The following is a 19,567-nucleotide window of genomic DNA, read 5'->3' on the forward strand; positions in this document are numbered from 1 at the left end:
AGAACCTACTAAGCATCTGCTTGACAATGATACATTAATAGGACATTTACTAATGTCCCACTTTCATATAGTAATACAGCCAACTCCAAGATCAATGTAGAAGAACGCAAATACAACAAAAGATAGGAAGAGCATTAGTGTAACAGTTGGTCATATGCCTGTTACTACAACAAAAAAAAAAACAATAAAGGACTATTGTTTTAGAATGGGATTGACAGGGCTTCTCAGTGAGGAGCAATGTGGACTCATGATGAATATGACACTTGAGATCAGTAAGATTTCAAATTACAGGTTTGATAAACAGCATTCCAAGCACAGGTAGTGTTTCCAGTGGAAACACTATGCACAGAAGCATGGAAACGCAAGACCTCCTTGTGTGATAAGAATGCATTGCAGCCAATGAGAAATCACAGTAAGAGTTAAGATCTGGAGGTAGGTTGGGCCATGTTTAGGAGTTTGGATTTTATAATGTAATACTATTTGAGCAGCAGAGAAGCATGAGCATGCAAATGAATTAGTAAGGTCATCCCAGCAGCAAGGTAGTTGATTGCATGACATTAATGATTTGTTCAAAAATTGGAGGAAGAAAAATTCAAAGGTCAGTGAGACGAAGTAAGAGCTACTGCATATTGCCTACAATGCATCCCAACCTGATTGAAATTTGGCAAATCTGTTCTGGGAAAAAAAAACATTCAAAACTCTCTGGGAGGCGTGGATTGAGTGAGATGGAAAATCATGGGAGATGGGTCTGGGCTCCCCATGACGTTCTTCAGCACCCACTCACAACACAGTTTAGGTACTGTTCCTCTTAACTTGCTTCTGTCATGACTATATGTATAAACGGAAGCCTATGCCCAGGGATTCATGAAAAAAAAAAAAAAGGATTTCGTAATTTTCTTCAAGTAACCAAAGGAGGGTTAAGCTACATATTATGGTGAATTATATCCACGTGTGAAAAAAAAGTTAACAAAAAACAACTTTGTATATATTCTTTTTTTTCCTTTAGTGGGAGGGAGAGACCTACTGAAAGAGAATGAAATTGCAGGGTACATATCCAGGGCTTTTTCCTAGGAAATCTGCGAGTGGCTAGAGGAGGTGGAGCTGGATGCTCATGGGAGAACAAAGGGTCACTGGCTTTCCAGCCTGATTTCGCTCGAGATCCAAGGCTGAGATATATGTTTCGAGACAGCTACAAATCCAGTTCCTAGGTTTTAGTAAAGACAATTAAGAATAGCTGAACTAAACATCTTAGAGGGTTAAAAGTTGAGCCAAGGCTAACTCTGTGAGGGAAGAAAAATCAAGAAGAGGGCTGAGCTATCAACTTCAAGATGGTGAGAGAGGACACAGATTAGATATCGTTTCTGTTTTTCATAGGATGATTTACTAGAGAAAGAGTGTTACAAGTAAAAACAAACAAACAAACAAACAAAACAAAACAAAAAAACAGTTTTAAGTATTTATATGTACCTACCCATTCTTCTGAAGAGAATTAACTCCCTGAAATGATTTGATTTGCTGAGTGTGGTGATGAGTGGAGATTTAGGAAGGTGAGAGAGGAAAAACGTCTCTGTTAAAAAACTGGGTGGGAGGGACTGATTCAGCTGTTGAGGAGGAAAAGAGGAACAGTCCTGACTGGGGAAAAGCTGGGAAAAGGAAGAGCAGAGAGAGAAGAGAGGGAAAGAATATAAAGAATGATAAAGGAAAAAGGAGAACTGCTTTATTTGGGAGAGAGAAGGAGATAGAAAAGTCACAATTGGTATAGCGTATATAATTATGAGAGGAGGCTGGGCGCAGTGGCTCACGCCTATAATCTCAGCACTTTGGGAGGCCAAAGCAGACAGATCACCTGAGGTTAGGAGTTCAAGATCTGCCTGGCCAACTTGGTGAAATCCCATTTCTACTAAAAATACAAAATGAGCTGGGCGTGGTGGCACACAACTGTAGTCTCAGCGGATCATGAGGCTGAGGCAGGAAAATTGCTAGAACCTGGGGGACAAAGTTTGCAGTGAGCTGACATTGCACCACTGCGCTCCAGCCTGGGCAACAGACCAAGACTCCATTAAAAAAAAACATTGTGAGAGGAAAGAAATATGCAGGTGGGGCATTTATAGAAATGATTTTGTATGACATGCATTGTACCATTCTCTTCAACGTCCTCAAGGTTTTTTTTTTTATCAAATTACATTCGAATCAGTATTTTTATTCCTTTTATTTCTCTTTTATTTTAAATGTAGCCACACAAAAATCTGGTGGTTCAATGATAGCAGGAAGCGAATGTGCTAATTTCATCTCACATCGGGGGAATCAATAGATTCTATTCCAGGCTTGGCATTGATAGTCAAAAAAAGATGAGTTATACTACAATTTAAACACACTTGGATACAAAAATATCTTAAGTGAAAAAAAGAGTCTATACATTTTAAGTAACATCAAGCAAAAAACAAGAGGAAAGTAGGCCACGTAGCAAAATTAAAGAAACAGTATGATGCATGAAAGTGTGTAAGTTACATAATTGAATTAAGACGTATGTCAGTTATTAAAGCAAATCTAAACGTCAAAAGCACTAATAGAAAAGCAAAAATTCGGCAGAGCACAGTAGCTCATGCCTGTAATCCCAGGGCTTTCAGAGGTTGAGATGGGTTGTGAGTTCGAGGTCAGCCTGATCAACATGAAGAAACCCTGTCTCTACCAAAAATTAGCCAGACATGGTGGCACATGCCTGTAATCCCAGCTACTCAGGAAGCTGAGACAGGAGAATTGCTTGAACACAGGAGGCAGAGGTTGCAGTGAGCTGAAACGGCACCATTGCACTCCAGCCTGGACAACAAGGGAGAAACTCCATCTCAATAAAATGAAATAAAAGAAAAAGAAAACATAGGTAGGAACTCTGAGGTTTGACAAACAAAATATAAAATAAAAAATTAAATAATGTCAAAATAGAATGGGTATATCCCTGTTACTCATTGTGAAAATCTGAAAAATAAAGAACTAGTAAAAGTATAACAAGATGCTCCTCTCCCTAAAGTACAATAATAAATAAAAATAAAATAAAATAAAAAAGTATAGCAAGAAAATGTAAGCAAAACAACCCACAAAAGTCAAAATTTCTATATGAATATCAAAAAAAGGAAAATATTAATATCAGAGAGAAAAATTGTCATTTCAAATAATCAAATGATAAAAATCACATAATAAGCCATGTATTCTGTAACAATGGTGTAAAATTCAGAAGTTTCCACAGGATTTTTTTTTGCCTTAATAATTGAGGAAAAGAGTTATCAATCAAGACTTGTTTAAAGTGTAAGAATAAATGGATAGAAAGCAATAGCAATTTGAAAACTTAGTCTCAACCCAATTAGGTACAAAAATTTCAAGTACAATCAATTTATAATTCTCTTTCTGGAAATCTTAACCAATGTAATAGGAAATATTAAAAAGCCAAAGAAAAGAGGTAAAGCCTATAAGAAATTAAATACTACTCAATTCAGTTACTGGAAACCCATGGCAATCCAGTAAACATTAGTAAACACTTAGGAATTGTATGATTGATTTAATAACAAACCAGAATTTTGAAATGCATGTCAATAAGCATATCTGACTTTTATAAAACAAGCACTTACACAAAATATAAAAAGAATATTGAAGCACCATTTTCCTTATTAAAATCACCTTTAGAAAGACATGTATTTTCCAAAAAATACTTCCCCAAGGTTTTTAAGTATAACAATATTTTCTAGAATTAAGCGATTTTAAAAACTGAGCAAAATAATCAAAGGTACCTTTGGAAGATGATTTTAATTTCTTTTTAATGAAAGTATCATCACTTAGAACCTACATCCTTAGAAATGACAGAGAATGAATATGTATTTTAAAAGATAAACAAAACCTGTAACTATCATGACGATCGAGAATAGCTTCATGTAGGTGGCCAGCAACTTGGAAAAAGCACTTGAAGTAGGAAGGTGAATGGGAGGAATGTGAGGAAGTTAACCCAAAAGGTACCCAGGAGAAAACTGCAAAGGTTACTGCAGGGGCTCTAGAGGTGTCTCAGGTTTAGATGTGGGAGACATGGAAGCAAGATGGCAATGGCAGTGACTGGCCATCTGGAGCAGCCACTGCCGCAAAGGGCTGCAGTGGGGAGGTGTGAGCCGTGACAGCGGGCGTGGCTACAGGAGCAGCAGTGGAGGTGATGGGACCCCTGTGCCCTGCATCCCCGAGGCAGCTGGTTGCACCACTCCCACCTCACACTGCCACTCCAGGCCCGGAGCCTCTGCCACTCTGGCCCCTGGCCCGGCATCACCCCTTTCACCTGCCACTGCTTGCTGTGGGGCTGGCACAGGGAGGAGGCAGAGCTGGGCCCAGGGTGGTGTCACACTCCATGGAGCAAGCAGGAGCCAGGGACAAGCAGAGCACTCCTGGAGACCGTTGCCCTTGGGGGGTTGCCACTATGGGCTGGGCTAAGCCACTGCCAGTGGGTGAGCAATAGAGTCAGACACAAAGGGCCATGCAGAGAAAGACCCAGCATGGACCTGGAGCTACCACCCCAGACTTCGAGGAGGCACAGCTGGGGCTGCCTGCACACTCCATGGAGCTGGTGGGAGTCCTGCCCTCCCAGGCACAGGATCTGGCATCTCTGCAGTCTGCAATCTGTACCCTTGGGGGCCTGGGAAGTCCCTCTCTGTCCCCACAGCTTCAGGAGTGTCTGCTCCCACTTCCTGGCCTCTCCCTGCCCCTGGTGCCCTCTCTGATCTTGGTGTAGGTTGGGGTGCTGTCACAGCCCAGGTGGGTGTGTGCATGCTTAGGGCAGCATGGACATCCCCTGCTGCCTCGGCACTCTCCTGACTTTGGATAATGACTAGTGGTGGGGGTTCGGGGAGGGAAGGGAAGGTGAAGGTTGGGGGCTGAGGGTGGCTCAGCACTGGCCTGTAGGTACCCTTGGTGAAAGCAGCCTGGGTGCCATGAACAGTGGCAGGAGGTCGACAGGCTCCTGGGTGGAAAGGAGTGGGTCCCGGTGAGGCCCCACCTTCAGACCAGGGAGGGCCTGAAGTCTGGGGGCCGGGCCACCAGTATCATGGACTGGAGTGGGAACTTGCAGTGCCCTTCCTGATCCCACCCATGGCCACCCATGGACGGCAGAGGAGCTACCCTCTCTGCTTGGAGCTGAACACTGGACTGGACACCCTGGCTGTGGAAGGGAGCTGCCCCATGTGGGTCTCCTCTGAGCTGTTCTATCACTCAACAAATCTCTTCATCTTGCTCAGCCTCCAGTTGTCCGCATACCTCATTCTTCCTGGTCACAGCACAAGAAGTCGGGACCCGTCTAATGGCGAGAGTAAAAGAACTGTAACCCAGTCAGGGCTGAAACATACTCCTTGCTCACCACATTGCTGGTGAAGAGGAGAGAAAAGCTGCAGCCCTTCGAGGAGCCCAGATCTGTGGGTCCCCTAGCCAGAGTTGGGACTCACTCTTTGGGGCCTTGCGGTTCCTGGCATCTCCAAGCTTCCAGGCACCACCATGTTCCCAGGTGCCAGGTGCGGAAGCTGCTTGCAGTGCGCCTGCTCTAGCCACAGCCTCACAGAGAGCCAGCATCCATGTCAGCACCTGGAGCTGCCCACCCTGCGGCAGGAGCCGGCGTGTCTGACTGCATAGTGGCCGGATCCCATGCTTGCTCACACACCCCTCGCTGCTCCACACCTGACTCACACTCTCTCTTGAAGGTGTGGGATCCAGGCTGGTACATGAGCCGAGTGCAGCTTGCCATGCCAAGTGGGTGGAACAAGCCCAGCGGGCCGGAGCAAAACTCAGGCAAAAGTGCCACCAGCCACAGATTTACAGCCAGAAAACAACACCCTCAAAGATCCCATAACAATGGAATCTGGAACTATAGGTGATTTGAGGTGAGAGTCTGTTATAAACTCTCTCACTTTATGTCACTGCCATTAAGAAAGGCTGTCAACTGAAATTGTTTTTGCATTCTATCCTCCATAGATATAGAGAGAGGAAAGCCTTAATCATCTACTCTTTAACTGGAGACACTGAAGTCTAGGAAGCTGTTTCCCAGAAATTCAGTGACACTCGGGAATGGGCACTCAATGCTTGGGGATCAGATGGGCTGTTGGCTCACCCTCCCCCAAAAATGTATCACATCCCTCTTCACCATCACTAAAATGACTCAGACTTTACAGTTATAATAAGGGCAACTGTGTATTCAAATTTACAGTATAAATATGAAGTATCTCTCTCTCTCTCTCTCTCTCTCTCTCTCTCTCTCTCTCTCTCACACACACACACACACACACACACACACACACACACAATTGAAGCAACAAACTCATTAATTAATTATAACAAAATAACATTGTGGATAGAACAAACAAAAATTTGTTAAGACATGGGGTTGTCGCATTTCTTAAATGTTCAGAGAAACAATTGAATCCACATTTTAGATGCCTCTAATTCCATAATGAGTTAGTAGATTAAGCTGGAGACATTTGGAAAGAATGGCTAATATGTTGGGGAAATCATATAGGGGATGATCAAGGAACAGAATGGTGCCTTGGCCTCTCTGTCAGTGAGATCATTTCTGGGCTGTGTGACTGTAAATTAACCCAGCATGACAGTTTCTAGATTATAACAAGGGTCTCATTAAGGATTGAGACTTTTTAGTAGTTATGGGAAAGAATTTCTTTTGGTAAAACAAAAAGGACCCTCCAAGGTCCTTTAATACATTTATAAATTGTTGTTAAAGGATCCTTTTCCATTTTATTAAAGAGAAAGTCAGTCTCAAAATCACTGTGTTAGTCAGGACCTAGAGTTAGCTACTGTAATGAAGAATGAAATAACATAATAGGCATTACCATGGAAGACATAGAAAAGTGAAAGAAGGTAAAAAAATATATACATCAATTTCCCCTTGAGGGGCAATTACTACTCTCATTCTAGTTCACTTTCTTGTATTAACTTTTCTATGTAAGCACATTTGTATAGTAACTAAAAATTATAAACATTATATCTTTTATGTAAAAGGATTATACTATGCATAGAATTTTATATCACAGATTTTTCAAGAAATCTGGAGCATATCTATGACATTAACAGTTTTAGTAAAATTAATTTTGAAATCTATCTCATATTTCCTCCCTCATATAACTGCAATTTACTGAGCCATCTTACCAGAGTTGGACATTTAAATTTCATCCAACTCTTCAGTATTATAATTAATGGTACAATTAATACTTTGGTTCATAAGTCATCATTTAAATTTGAGATTATTTAGCAGGATAGCTTCCTGGAAATACAATTATTGGTGTGAAAGCTTTTATGGTTCATGATTGATGTTGCCAATTTGCTGTTCTGAAAGTTTGTAGCTGTTTACACAAAATCACCAGTGCCTTACGTGCTATATATTCTCACAAACCATTAATTTAATAATATTTCAAGAATGTATTGATTGAAAACTAAAAGTGGCTCCCTTAATCTTTGGCTATTTTACATTTTCTAATCCTTCATGAGCCAACCTGAAAATTTATATTTCTTCAGAAAATTATACAATTGTAGATGATCCTTCTATTTTTTTTCACCAATTAAACAAGGCTTTATTATGTTTTTCTAAATGTTAACTGCTCTCATTATGTCCCAAACATTATTCAACCAGTCATTTTTATAATAAGTTCAGTGCAGATATGCGTCTCTAATATGGTACAATATTGTTGTGTTCTGTACATAAACATGCCTACCAATGAGTTCATTGAAAATTAAATAATTAGGTAATTAATGTTTTAAAGGCTTTGTGATACAGAAATCTTCAGTAGATATTAAAAGGACTTTTAAATATCTTGAGCTATTGGTTAAAGTTCTTGAAGAAGCTGAGACACATAACTATTTTTTCTATTTAAAATAATGGAACATAGATCTTGTAATTGCTAAATCTGCTAACACTCTTTTGAGAACAGCTTAGATATAGGTAACAAGAGATGCTTGTGTACATAACTGCTTCATAAACTGTACTGTATAAGTGTAAACTGCTACCATTTTCAGGTAAAATCAGAGAATAAATGTCCCTGTTGTTGGAAGAGCCTCTTGGGACTCATCTAATCCAACCTCCCCAGTGACTGAATAAGGGCACAGACTGAGGCCAGAGGCACGAGCCTCCATAGGAGAGAGTTAGAGGCCAATGCAAGGATAGAATCTGCAGTCCCAGAACAGGTCTCTTTCTCCTCCCCCGTGTAATTTATTTGTAAAAACCTGATTGTGCCTGGGCATGGTGGCTCACACCCGTAATCTCAACACTTTGGGAAGCCTGAGGTCGGCAGTTCGAGACCAGCCTGACCAACATGGAGAAAACCTGTCTCTACTAAAAATACAAAATTAGCCAGGTTTGGTGGCACATGCCTGTAATCCCGGCTACTCAGGAGACTGAGGCAGGAGAATCGCTTGAACCCAGGAGGTGAAGTTTGCAGTGAGCAGAGGTGGCGTCATTGCACTCCAGCCTGGACAACAAGAATGAAACTCTGTCTCAAAAACAAAACAAAACAACACAGCAACAACAAACATGGATCATGTTCTGGTGCTGGGAGTACCATGTCCTTTAAAACTCATGCATGAATGAGCAAGTACAGTAAAGATAACTTTTTACCTAGCACACAATAAATAGTTGTTGGTGAAATTAGAAATTTGAGGTTGAATTGTTAAAGTTCATCTTGTGATTAGTGGCTCAGCCTGTAATCTCAGCACTTGGTCACTCCGCTCTCCTGAAGAAACCCATCAACTCAGAATCACCTACTGAACTTTAATTCTTTTCATGCATTCCGGTGACTCCATTTCCTTGTCTGTCATAGTGATGGGTTTAATCAAAGAGCACAGCATAAGCTCCTTAGAGACATTCACAGAAACTCTGCTGAAGGCAACTAGGAACTTCCAACTGAAAGACATGCAGAGAGAGCCTTCAACATGGTCATCAGCTAGCTCAGTAATAATAGAATCACTTGCATGGTAAAGTGGAGGGCCTTTTCAGTACAGCAGTAAATCTGTACTGTACTTCAGACCCACTGTGGGCACCCCGCCCTTGATTTGAAAATAATGGTAGCCATGTAGGTGGTCCTGAACACGGGCTGAACTACAGTGAAAGCTTTCCAGAGCTTCACTATCATTAAATGCTCTTTCTCATAGTAATACTTAAACAACCCAGAGCATAGACCGGGAAGAAGTCCTCTTCTTGGCTGAGTTGCAAATACTCAAATATCTTATGTGGCTTTCTTCTGCAGATTAGTCTGTTTCTTTGCACCAGTTCCTCATTTGGAGCATCCTCCCTCTCGCTCACAGCACACTTGGCTTCCTCCACCAGCATGTACTTGTGGTCAGGGCCCCTGTCCCCAGCATGCAGGAGACCAACATGCTGGCTGCTGTCCTCATGGTGAAGGCCACACAGGAGGTCAAGAGCAATGTGTCTGCAGCAACATACTTGCGTCAGAGGTGAAGCGTCTTCTCCCACATGTTTCTCAAAGCCCTCTCTTGGTGGGTGGCACCCAGAGGCCTCCTGCAGGTGACCTAACTTCTCACTGGGATCGCCCATAACACCTGACTTTCCAGAGTCCCCGTTCATCATAGAAGGTCTCTCTCCAACTGCTGTGCCCTCCATGTTGGAACCCATTCCAGAGTTAATCTCATCATGCACTTGAGCCTCTTCATTCCTTTTCACAGGGGGATGCTCAAGAGGTTTCAGTTCATCCTTGAGGATTCTGCACACTGTAATCTCATCCTGCACCTGTGCACGCATTATCTCCGCATGCAGTCAACCCTAAGCTGATAGTTCTTTAAGTGGTGATAGGCATGTTCATCTTTGTATCGTTCCATTTGGCAATCAGTTTAGGATCTGAAATTGTGAAGCTTGGATGGCTTCTTGAAAGAACACCTTTTCCAAAAAAACCTTTCCGGTAGAGCTGCTCAATGCCCTCTGCATTCCTCACAATCACATTGTTGTTCATCATTTCAGCACAGAATATCTTGAACTCTTTCTGAGGACCATGGTCCTCACCAAGAGGGCTTGGCAATGGAGACTCAAAAGTCTCATATACTCTTCTTTGCCTTTTTGGAGCATGGAAAATGGCTTCTTCCATTTTTCAGAGGAGCTGTTCTTTCTTGGCCCCACATGATCTCTGCTGGATCCTTCTATCTTTAACTGGCCTGAATTTGTTCTGATTATTGTTTTTATTAAGATGGATTAATGGACTGCAGTGGCTCAGCCTGTAATCTCAGCACTTTGGGAGGCCGAGGCGGGCAGATCACCTGAGGTCAGGAGTTCAAGAAAAGCCTGGCCAACATGAAGAAACTCTGTCTCTACTAAAAATACAAATTAGCCTGGCGTGGTAGCACATGCCTGTATTCCCAGATACTCAGGAGGTTGAGGCAGAAGAACTGCTTGAACCCGAGAGGCGGACATTGCAGTAAGCCAAGATCACGCCATTGCACTCCAGCCTGAGCAACAAGAGCAAAACTCCTTTTCAAAAAAAGAAAAGAAAGAAAAGATCAATTAATGACTTAAATATAAAAAAATAAAACCCAAACTGTAAGAAAATAAACTAAATATTTCTCTCACAGTTAGACGAGAAAGGAAATTATAAGTATAGATAGATAAACCACAAAGGAAAATCCATATACATGATTTAAAATTTTGTAAACTTAACTTTAAAAAAGTGACAATTAGGAAAAATATAGGCCACTGATGTAGTTAAATAGCAGAATATAAGCATAAATGTGCATATGTGTCTATACATCCTTGCATTTAACCCAAAGCTAGGATGTATTCATCATTCGATTTGTCAATAGTTTCCTATTTTCTCTCTTCTACTTTATCTACTTAATCCTTCTTATAATATTACACGGTATAAATATATTTTCCTTTTAGGTTGAGTAGACTGCTTATACTTATCGTTCATTTTACACTTATCACCAAAATTTTTCTGAACACTTCGGTGACAGCTATCACTTTCCTGAAGATGATAAAATGAATTAACAAGAAGCAAATACAAATCAGTAGAGAACCCAGGAAAAAAGAGAATTTTTTTCTCAACCCGTTTTGGCATACCTGCTTGTCATTTTGATTGCATAGTGGAAACATTTATATGCAATCCTCGTAAGCTAGTAAAACTTTTTACTGTATTTTAAAATTAAATGTCACAATATTTTCTCATATTTCTGAAAGAGTAACATGATTTTGAGGTGTTTTGACCTATATAAACCGTTTTGAACAATCAATATGTTGCCTATAAGGTATAGCTAATATTTGGCCTTGGCTTTCCAAGATAATGTATTATTACCTTGCAATATGAAGAGGTATGAGTTTTTGACAGCCATAATTGAATCTCTGGCTGTTCAATTCCAGACAAGGTGAGAACAAAAATAAAAAACATGAGCACTTTTTAAAATTGCTTTTTGAATTATTACTTTTTTTGGCAACAATATTACATTGAGTAGTTCTATGACAAAAATTTCAGGGCCTGTTTAAAAATATTTAGCATTTTTAATTCTATACTAAAAAATTAAATACCAGCTACAGTATTTTGCCATGCTTCTCTCCTTAATATACTACATAATTTAGGGTATTAATGAGAATTTAACATGTCAAATGTGAGACACATAGTTTATAACAGGACTGACTTTTAAATAACACAATGATAGAGTTGAGAGTTTGAAAATAATCAAATTCAACTTTGGGATAAAAAGGTTTAGTAGCCATTTCCTCCTACCCAGGGCAGCTTGGGGAGAAATGGTCTGATGAATTCATCTAGCACATGTGCTTCCTGATGCTATTTTCTGTGGAAAGGTAGTGGACAATTCTAACCTTTAAGATGTTTTTTAGCAACTCTGTCTGAGTTGCTTGTGGCAAACAAACTAGGAAAATACGAATTTAAGAGGCACAGTCCATTGGAAAATGTCATTTATATGAGTATAAAATAGAGAGGTTTCAAAATTAAAAGGGTTTTCATTGTGTAAACAATACCCTGAATCATTACACTTAGAAACCTCACATATTAAATCTGGGCCTCCACGTGTACTCTTACATCAAGGAAAGATGTAGGCATTTGCTTTAGCAATACCAGAGGTTTACATATTTGCCTATGTCTCCCAGCCACCAGTACCAATCAAATTATCTGTAAAGTATAGCACTGGGTGAGAAGTCTGATTTTAAAATTCTGCTTTCTGTGTCATTTTTAAGCCTTTTATTCACAATTGAGAGCAGAAACCAGGGGAGGTTAAGTGACTTTCCTGTGGATCTTCTGTTTGTGTAGCTGTGAATCTGTGTGACCATGAATAAGTTACATTTTCTATGCCTCAGTTCTCTTATCTGTTATTAGAAATTATAATCGTACATACTTCATAGGTTACTCCTAGATTAAATGAGCTAATTTATGGCAATGTAGTTAGAATATTTATTGGAACTATAGTAAGAAAGGTGTGTTCATTTTATGATTTTTTCCAGCATATTAGATGTGTACACTTTGGAACTTAAATTTTGGATTCCTGGACCATCACTATCTTTATATACTGAGTTTCATAAATTTCTCTATTATTGGAAAAGAAAATGAGAATAAGACAAATACTTTAAAATATTCCCTTAATTTTGAAAAAAATTAGAAATTCTCTTTTTTGAGATTGTACAACCAATGCTTTTGAATTTTTAGTGCATATGAAAGGATTTTCAGATTCTATAATTTGGAATAGACTCATCACTCTATATTCAAATTCACTCTTGCTTCTGAATAAGTGCAATGGAAGTTTAATAATGTGATGGAGGGACCATCTCTATTATAACTGATATGTACATTTCAGTGTTTATATTATGTGGGTGAAACGTTTTAGGAGTGCTCTGTGTCTATGTATTAACCTTTGATTCTTAATTACATGACAGATGCTCTGCTAACTGTGTTCACATAAACTCTTCTCACTGAATCACGATGATAACTCTAGGAGATGGATATTTTGATTGTGCCTACTGTGCAGAAGAGGGAATCAAGCAAGAAACATTTAGTAGCTCCTCAACTTCTTGTGCCTAACTAGTGATTTTAACTGCTATTTATTTATTTATTTATTGACAGAGTCTCATTCTGTTGCCTAGGATGGAATGCAGTGCAGTGGCACAATCTTGGCTCCCTGCAACCTTCGCCTCCCGGGTTCTAGCAATTCTTCTGCTTCAGCCTCCTGAGTAGCTGGGACTACAGGCACACACCAGGTACCCCCAGCTAATTTTTTGTATTTTAGTAGAGATGGGGTTTCACTGAGTTGCCCAGGCTGGTCTCAAACTCCTGAGCTTAGGCAATCCACTGGCCTCGGCCTCCCAAAGTGCTTGGATTACAGACATGAGCCACCACGCACAGGCTTTAACTGCTATTTAAAGACCAGCAGTCTTATGCGGTCAAGTCTTATGATTCATACTCAATGTACCATACAGGGCAAATAACATCCTCTCTGAGCCTCAGTTCTTTCCTTTATAAAATAGTGTTAAAATGAGATAAAGTACTTAGTATAGTGCCTGATATACAATTGTAGACTAATAAACTGATTAAAAAAAAAAACCAGTAGGTGGTTAGATAGACACTGAATAACAAAATTAGGAGTCATTCCTGACCTATTAAAGGTATTATTTTTACAGAGTTTAAAGAAGCACTTATAAACATGATAATATTTGATTATTTATTCATTCTGATTGACTTAGTTTGTTTTAACTCTTGTTGAATGCAGTGCTTAAAAGCAAAACCTCTTGCCATCAGAATTTCAATGATTTGCCTTTTCTCCTAAGAACTGAGTGGTGGTGTTGGGGACAGTTAGTGTGGATAAAAGTGGAAATGGAGAAAGGGGGCAGAAAAAATTTAAAAGACACTTCAGTTCATTTGTTTCCATTTAGTTTTACAGTAAGAGATAATTTCATTGAAAACTGTAAGAATGCTGGGCACGACGGCTCAAGCCTGTGATCCCAGCACTTTGGGAGGCCAAGCTGGTAGATCACCTCAGGTCAGGAGTTCCAGACAAGGCTGACCAACATGGAAAAACCCTGTCTACTAAAAATACAAAATTAGCTGGGCGTGGTGGCACATGCCTGTAATCCCAGCTACTTGGGAGGCTGAGGCAGGAGAATTGCTTGAACCCAGGGAATGAAGGATGTGGTGAGCTGAGTTCGCGCCATTGCACTCCACCCTGGGCAACAAGAGTGAAACATCGTCTCAAAAAAAAAAAAAAAAAAAAAAAACAAAAGTCTATAAAAGAATAACATACTCTCACAAAATATGTCATTTTTATGTATTTCACCTATATGGCTTTTGTTCATAAACTGAATATACAAAAGAAAACATGCCAGGGTATAGTGGTTTTTTTTTCTATTTTAAGTTCTGGGGTACATGTGCAGAATGGCAGGTTTGTTACTTAGGTATACATGTACCATGATGGTTTGCGGCACCTATCAACCTGTCAACTAGGTTGTAAGCCCTGCATGAATTAGGTATTTGTCCTAATGCTCTCTCTCTTCTTCTTACCCTCTGCCCCCTGACAGGCCCCAGTGTGTGATGTTTCCCTCCCTGTGTCCACATGTTCTCATTGTTCAACTCTCATTTATGAGTGAGAACACATGTTGTTTGGTTTTCTGTTCCTGTGTTAGTTTGCTGAGAATTATGGCTTCCAGCTTCATCCATGTCCCTGCAAAGGACATGAACTCATCCTTTTTTATGGCTGCATAGTGTTCAATGGTGTTTATGTGCCACATTTTCTATCCAGTCTATCATTGATGGACATTTGGGTTGGTTCCAAGTGTTTGCTATTGTAAACAGTGCTGCAATAAATATATATGTACATTTGCCTTTATAGTGGAATGATTTATAATCTTTTGGGTATATACCAAATAATGGGATTGTTGGGTCAAATGGTATTTCTGGTTCCAGATCCTTGAGGAATTGCCACACTGTCTTCCACAATGGTTGAACTAATTTACACTCCCACCAGCAGTGTAAACACAGCCTTGACAGAATCTGCTGTTTCCTGATTTTTTTAATAATCACCATTCTAACTGGAGTGAGACGGTATCTCACTATGGTTTTGATTTGCATTTCTTTAATGACCAGTGATGATGCACCTTTTTTCATATGTTGGCTGCATACATGTCTTCTTTTGAGAAGTGTCTGTTCACATCCTTTGCCTACTTTTTGATGGGATTGTTTGTTTTTTCTCTTGTAAATTTGTTTAAGGTCCTTGTAGATTGTGGATATTAGACCTTTCTCCAATGCGTAGATGGCAAAAATTTTCTCCTATTCTGTAGGTTGCCTGTTCGCTCGTGAAGGTTTCTTTTGCTGTGCAGAAGCTCTTTAGTTTGATTAGATCCCATTTGTCAATTTTGGCTTTTGCTGCAATTGCTTTTGGTGTTTTAGTAATAAAGCTTGCCCATGCCTATATCTTGAATGGTATTGCCTAGGTTTTCTTCTGCGGTTTTTATGATTTGGGATTTTACATTTAAGTCTTTCATCTATCTTCAGTTAATTTTTGTATAAGGTGGAAGGAAGGAGTCCACTTTCTGTTTTCTGCATGTGGCTAGCCAGCTTTCCAAGCACCTTATATTAAATAGGGAAACCTTTCCCCATTGCTTGTTTTTGTCGGGTTTGTCAAAGATTAGATGGTTGTAGATGTGCAGTGTTATTTCTGAGGCCTCTGTTCTGTTCTATTGGTTTATATATCTGTTTTGGTACCAGCACCATGCTGTTTTGGTTACTGTAGCCTTGTAGTATAGTTTGAAGTCAGGTAGCATGATTTCTTCAGCTTTGTTCTTATTGCTTAGGATTTTCTTGGCTATATGAGCTCTTTATGGTTCTGTATTAAATTTAAAGTAGTTTTGTTCTAATTCTGCAAAGAAGTCAGTGGTAGCTTGATGGGAATAACATTGAATCTGTAAGTTACTTTGGACAGTATCACCATTTTCATGATATCAATTCTTCCTATCCATGAGTATGGAATGTTTTTCCATTTGTTTGTGTCCTCTCTTATTTTTTTGAGCAGTGGTTTGTAGTTCTGCTTGAAGAGGTCCTTCACTTCCCTTTGTAAGTTGTATTCCAAGGTATTTTATTTTCTTTGTAGCAATCGTGAATGGGAGTTCACTCATGATTTGGCTCTCTCCCTAATATTGAATGCTTGTTATTTTTGCACGTTGATTTTGTATCCTAAGACTTTGCTGAAGTTGCTTATCAGCTTAAGGAGTTTTGGGACTGAGATGATGGGATTTTCTAAATATAGAATCATGTCATCTGCTATTGGCGAGACCAGCTCCCAATATATCAACGTGGGTTTAAGAGCTCTCAAAGTGATAGTGGTCGGTGAGAAAGAAAAAGAGACAAGAAAAAAGTTTTCCTTAAAGCTGGGCCCAGTAGAGGCACCACATAATGCTGCTCCATGGATGTCTGACATTCCCCTGAAAACCTCAGTTTTTATTGTACTCTTTCAATGGCGGGGGGGCGGGGGCGAGGTTACACAAAGTTTCAGAGATAATTATACAAAAAGAATGCATTTGCAAAAACTGGTGCACAAAAATCACAATGTGGTATTATAAAAGCAGAACAATATATGGATAACTTTCTGTGTGTCAGCATAGAAATCATACACCTTAGCAAGAATACAGGTTAAACATAAACTTATGATTATCAGCAAGAACATATTGGGCTCACAGGTATAGAGAGAACAGGATCTGACACAGGACAACCAGCCTGACCTCCAAAATTGTAAGAGCAGGGCGCCTCCATGCAGGAGGAGAAAGGGGGCAGAAAAAAGATTTAAAGGACACCTCAGTTCTTTCGTGATGTTCATGGAGAGTAGGAGGCCTCCATGCAGGCCTGGAGGAGCAGTGGGAGAAGAAAGACTTTTACATCCTTAACTCAACCACAAAAACAGACGCCACTCATGCATCTATTTATAGACTCTCCATAAGGGTTGCATTCCCTTTCCAGGGCCCCAGTTAACATGCTTTGCCTGGGAAAGGAATCCAGGTAATAAACCCATCCATTACACATCCATTTATAGGCTCTCTGCAATGAGAAACCTATTACGTGCTGTCTTCTCTCTCCGGCAGCCAAGCTATGTGGTTAGTCCCTTTTGCAGAGTTCCTGTTTCTACCAGAACAGTTCAGCAGAGCCAAAGTTACAAGTTGCAGCTAAGCAGAGCCAAAGTTACAAGTCACATCTCAGCATTTCACATTGTCCTTCATTTTCTCAAATATAATCGATACAGTAAGTAACAAGCATCACAAAGCAAATAACTCATTTTTGGGTAAAGCAAATTCTAAGAGAATTTATAGTTTAAAAATCGACAACAATTTCTTCTTATCATTTCAGGTAGCTTGGGTTTTGCCAGTTCTTTCAAAAGCTTGGGGTTGCTCAGTCACCACAGAGGGGTTCAGAGTATTCCCAGAAATCTGCACACAGAGATAATTATGTTTCTTCTCTTTTGAATACTCTTAACTTTTTCTCTTGCCTGATTGCCCTGGCCAGAATTTCCAATACTATGTTGAATAGGAGTGGTGAGAGACACCATCTTTGTCTTGTACTGGTTTTCAAAGGGAATGCTTACAGTTTTTGCCCACTCAGTATGATACTGACTATGGGTTTATCATAAGTAGCTCTTGTCATTTTGAGATATGTTCCATCGATACCTAGTTTATTGAAAATTTTTAGTACTAAGGGATGTTGAATTTTATCAAACGGCTTTTCTGCTTCTATTGAGATAATCATGTGGTTTTTTTCATTGGTTCTGTTTATGTGATGGATTACATTCACTGATTTATGTATGTTGAACCAGCCTTGCATCCCAGGGATGAGGCCAACTTGATCATGGTGGATAACTTTTTGATGTGCTGTTGGATTCTCTTTGCCAGTATTTTATTGAGAATTTTCACAACAATGTTCATCAGGAATATTGGCCTGAAATTTTCTTTTATTGCTGTGTCTCTGCCAGGTTTTGTTTTCAGGATGATGCAGGCCTGTTAGGGAGGAGTCCCTCTTTTTCTATTATTTGGAATCATTTCAGAAAGAATAGTAACAGTTCCTGCTGGTACCTCTGGTAGCATTTGACTGTGAATCCATCTGGTCCTGAGCTTTTTTTTTTTTTTTTTTTTTTTTTTGGTTTGTAGGCTACTGATTACTGCCTCAAGGTCAGAACCTGTTATCGGTCTATTCAGGGATTCGACTTCTTCCTGGTTTAGTCTTGGGAGGCTGTATGTGTCCAGGAATTTATCCATTTCTTCTAGTTTTTCTAGTTTTTTTGCATTGAGGTGTTTATAGTATTCTCTGATGATAGTTTGTATTTCTGTGGCATCAGTGGTGATATTCCTTTATCATTTATTATTGTATCTATTTGATTCTTCTCTCTTTTCTTCTTTATTAGTTTAGCTAGTGGTATATCTGTTTTATTAATCTTTTCAAAAAATCAGCTCCTGGATTCATTGATTTTTTTTTCAAGGGTTTTTTGTTTCTCAGTCTCCTTCAGTTTTGCTCTGATCTTAGTTATTTCTTGTCTTCTGCTAGCGATTGAATTTGTTTACTCTTGTTTCTCTAGTTCATTTAATTGTGATGTTAGGGTGCTGATTTTAGATCTTCCTTGCTTTCCAATGTGGGCATTTTAGTACTATAAATTTTCCTCTAAACGCTGCTTTCGCTGTGTCCCAGAGGTTTTAGTATGTTGTCCCTTTGTTCCCATTGGTTTCAAAGAACTTCTTTATTTCTGCCCTAATTTCGTTGTTTACCCAGCAGTCAGTCAGGAGCAGTTTGTTCAATGTCCATGTAGTTGTGTGGTTTTGACCAGTTTCTGATCCGGAGTTCTAATCTCATTGCACTGTGGTCTGAGGGACTGTTTGTTATGATTTCCATTCTTTTGCATTTGCTGAGGAATGTTTTACTTCTGATTATGTGGTCGATATGATCTAGTGGCTTTTTAAGAAATTTGTATTTCTGTGTGAGGTAGGAAGGAGGAGAAAGTTGGATTTGTTGAAATCAGTAATTTTAGACAAATATAATTTATACAACATAACTTTTTTCATCAGAATAAGCAACTTTGAGGAGCCAAAAGTTTCTTATTTTGCCTATTGGTGTATTATAATTTATTACTCATTGCTTTGAATGTTTCATTTTCTTGGCATATGTATTAAAGACAAAAATACATATTTAATTATAATTTAAAAGAGCATAACTGAAAACAGCATTTTGTATTTCAAATAATGCATCACTCTTCAATGCTTTCAATTTACAACAGAAGATGTACGGGTTTTTGTCAAGTGTATAGGCCTCATAGATGAAGTGTTGTACAACTTCATAGAATATGTGGTTTGGGAAACCACAATTACCATAATACAGGCTGCATTAATAGTAATTTTTATAAATAACTCATCTCACAGTCCATTTTACTATGATTTATTTCTCTGAGTCTTCAACAAAATAAGCTTAGTTCAAAGATAAAAACATTAAGGCTTACAGAATTTTATTCACTTGAACAACATTTTGTTAGTCATTGGCAGTCAGAAATTAAAATCTTATCTTTAAATAATTAATTA

General features: G+C 39.2%; 1 pseudogene; it reads right to left on the reverse strand.

Annotated features, from left to right (window-relative positions):
- Nucleotides 1-1,842: 1,842 nt before the first annotated feature.
- Nucleotides 1,843-10,115, reverse strand: LOC100389864 (tRNA-splicing endonuclease subunit Sen2-like; annotated as a pseudogene).
- Nucleotides 10,116-19,567: the final 9,452 nt, after the last annotated feature.

Source organism: Callithrix jacchus, chromosome 3 (assembly GCF_049354715.1).
Source record: "Callithrix jacchus isolate 240 chromosome 3, calJac240_pri, whole genome shotgun sequence".
NCBI classification, from domain to species: domain Eukaryota; kingdom Metazoa; phylum Chordata; class Mammalia; order Primates; family Cebidae; genus Callithrix; species Callithrix jacchus.